The sequence below is a fragment of the Anolis carolinensis genome, chromosome 3 (assembly GCF_035594765.1).
Source record: "Anolis carolinensis isolate JA03-04 chromosome 3, rAnoCar3.1.pri, whole genome shotgun sequence".
NCBI lineage: Eukaryota > Metazoa > Chordata > Lepidosauria > Squamata > Dactyloidae > Anolis > Anolis carolinensis.
Window position 1 is genome coordinate 261,408,835 of NC_085843.1, and position 3,697 is coordinate 261,412,531.

At 37.8% G+C, this 3,697-nt stretch overlaps 1 long non-coding RNA gene across 1 annotated transcript; it reads left to right on the plus strand.

The window, feature by feature from the left end:
- Nucleotides 1-580: 580 nt before the first annotated feature.
- On the plus strand, nt 581-1,937 carry LOC107982599 (uncharacterized). Its single transcript, XR_001730065.2, has 2 exons — nt 581-665; nt 1,323-1,937. It is a non-coding gene; the product is annotated as an uncharacterized LOC107982599 (long non-coding RNA).
- The last annotated feature ends 1,760 nt before the right edge of the window (nt 1,938-3,697 follow it).

Here is a 3,697-nt window from a genome sequence, read left to right on the forward strand (position 1 = left end):
ATTGTACAGATAAGTACATATTTCAATGTCCAATTTTAACAAATACAATCTTGATAGTGTTCTCAAGGTTTGTAGTACTCTTCTTCAAATTCGATCATTCAAAGTAAATCAAAGTTCCATGTCAATAGTAAATCAAAGTTCCATATCAATAGCAACAAAGTTCCATGTCAATAGTAACGACTGGTCTCCCGGGTATGCATCCAGTTTCGGTGACCTTCTTCAGGTAGACCTTCTTCAGGTAATCCTGGAGTTCCCTCTGTTTGCTGCTCTGCTGTCTTATTTCTTTTCATAGAATTAAATGTAAATTGAGTCAAAATAATACAAACCATACTAGAAATAATACAAACCATACTAAAAATAGACATGTATAATACACCCCAATAATATCTAATATAGTATATAAATATCAGGATTCACAGCAAAAAGAACTTACATGTCCTTGGAGGATCCTTACATGTAGTATTCTACCTCAGGTTGCGAGCATTCAGCAGTAGTTCTGTAAAGACTTAAGTATTTTTTTATCCCATTATAAGAAGCAGGTGAGATCTAGCCTATCGTTTAGGCCTTGTGGGGTTAAGGTCTTCAATTTGTGGATCCAAAAAGCCTCCCTGCAGAGGAGTAACTTCTTGATGTCAGTGTTAATTGGAGTCTGTAGTTTTTCTAAGGTAAGGTACTTAAGGTCGTTACAGGAATGAGTGTTGTCTTTAAAGTGTAAGTATAGTGTGGATTCTGTGTTTCCTTTTCTAACTCGTGATCTGTGATTCTGTATTCTAATCCTTATGGCTCTGGTTGTCATGCCAACATATAATTTATTACAAGGACATGAGAGTACATAGATCACATTCTCAGATGAACAGGTGGTATAGTTTTTTAATTTAATTTTCATATTTAATGTGGGATGTATGAATTCTTTGACATTGTTTGTAAACTTACAGCAATCACAATGACCACATTTAAAGTTACCGGTGGTTGGGTTTCGTGGAACTATACTGGATTTTCTAATATCTGAGTGGATCAAAATATCCCTGAAATTTCTAGATCTTTTATGTGCTATGATTGGTTTAGATTGACAACTAGGGATGTCCTGTAGTAAATGCCAGTGTTTAAAGATTATTTTTTGTATATTTGATGTCTGTGTGGTTAAGGTGAGGGGGCAAATAATTCTGTTGGATTGTGTTTTAGATTGGTATTTAAGTAATGTGTCCCTGTTAACTTGGTTAGGCGGTTTTATGCTGCAGTAATAGTATTGGTATAAAATGCTCTTTTTGCTGCTTTTCTTGCCCCACCATAGATTTTCAGATACATTTTTTGCTTATTTTCAGGAGGAATCACTCTGAGTTTGCTGTGGTGTAGACTAAACCCCCAGCCAATCCCGACACTGATCCTGATTGGCCTTCATTCCAGCTAATCAGGGGAGGGAGCAGGAGTTGTCTTTCAGTACAACTCTATGGTAACTTCCAGGGGAAGAATGCCACAGAATCACCTGGAGGACCTAGCATATTCCTAGCATATGCTACAACGGCAAGAATGGTCTTCGCGAAAAAATGGAAGTTGGACACAATACCTGATACGAAGACATGGATACTTAAAGTTATGGAGATTAAGGACATGGATAAACTAACATTTCTTTAAAGGAGAATACTGGTAAAGGCCTAAAAATGACAGATTGGTCTCCCTTTGAAGAATATTTGGAGACGAGATCAGGACTTAAAAAGGGAAATAAATAATTTTCACATATTTTTTCTTTTTTTTATGCTATGGAACTAAAACGGAAGAAAGAAGGACGGAAGTTACAAACTTTATCCTTAACCATCCCTTACCCCACCCCACCCTACCTTCCCATGAACATACTTTCCTTACACCTTTCCCTTCCCCTCCCCACATTTTTTAATTATTGTTTCTAATTTTTATTCACTTCTTAATAAAAATTATTTTATATAAAAAAAGAAATTTCTCCAACACAGTAAAGCCACATATCTGTCGTTACAGGTTATTATGCTAAGCAGCAATGACAACACAAGTATTATATGCCATTTTCTCTGCCCATTCCATGATTTCTAACACTAACACTTGACATAATGGTAATTTACACATTTACAATTTTGTGCCCTGGACATTAAAATACATGGAGTACATTTTCAAGCCAAGGATTAACGAATGTGTAAAGGCTTTTTCTGCTTAAGTTCCAATAACTGGATTCTGTCATCGTCCAACTCCACAGTTGGAGGAGGTAAATCTGACCAGGACAGCAGGAGTAAGGATGTGGCTGGGGACAGAGGAATAAGTCTGGGGAGGAAAGAGATTGACTAATGCAGGAAATTCTCTCCTCCCTGATTGACTCCAGGTGTGTGCATCACTAGCAGTGCGGAGCTATGTGAGTGTGATCTTGGGGTGAGTGACACTATGAAAGAGCTGTGAGTTTCCTGGATATTATGAGGAGCACCTTAGGGAGCTGGGTATGTTTAGCTTGGAGAAGAGAAGACTGAGAGATGATATGATACACATCCTTAAATATTTGAAGGAAATATAAATAGAAGATAGAACAAACTTGTTTTTGCTGCTCCAGAGACAAGGATACAAACCAATGGATTCAAATTTTAAGAAAGAAAATATTCCACTTAAACAGTCTGACTTTGAGGGAGGTAAATTCTCCTTCTTTAGAGGTCTTTACACAGAGGTTAAATAGCTATCTTCAGGAGTGTTTTAGGGTTGATGTGTGCTTTTACCTCACAACCTCTGAGGATGCCTGCCATAAATGTGGGCGAAACGTCAGGAGATAATACTTCTGAAACATGGCCATACAGCCCAAAAAACGCACAACAACCCTATGATTCCGGCCATGAAACCCTTTGACAACAGGAGTGCTTTAATTGTGTGGACTAGATACTCCATGCCGTTCCTGGTCTCCTTAGTTTGCTAGGCCCTGGTAGTCTTGAAGAAGCCATTGTTTGAGTTCCCTCATTAATCCTCAATGGACCATCAGCCTGGAGGGTAACTACATGGCTCATGCCAGAGTTCTATAAAAGGAGTTCCACCAGAGAGAACATCACTGATTATTTATTCTGATCTAGGGTTGGCCCTCATATTCCTCATCTGTTCAGGTACAGAAAATGTTGCTCACACTTCAGGTTTTATCAATTGACACAATTATACAACCCACAGTTAATGGTTGGACTGTGGTTGGTTAGTTATAACTAGATGGTATCGAGCTACACTAACTACCCCCCCCCCCCCAAATTATAGACTACAAGCAAGTTGGGAGGTCTGGAGCTGCAAAATTCTGAAGCTTTAGAGGATCGGGAATGGACCCAGCAGTAGCTGTACCCTACAAAATGTATCAATTCTAAACCCTTTAATAAATTGTATCAATTTTATTATTTTTGTGTAACTTGTATCTTTTATATACTGTCTACTGTATCAATTCCTTATATAGAGTATATAAAGTGTATAGATATATATATATATATATATCTTATATATCTTATCTTATATATATATGTAACTTGAAGGCAGCTGCTTCTCTGTGACCCAGTTTGCATAATCCCTTGGGAAGGCAACTGTGACAAAGATCCCTCCAGCCATTTCCCAAGCCAGATAGCTATCAGATCCATTGTGTAAATATGTAGATAGGTGATCCTCTTTCTAACAACAGAAGCTCGGGATGTTTATCCATTTAATCTGAGGCTGAGAGTCTGCC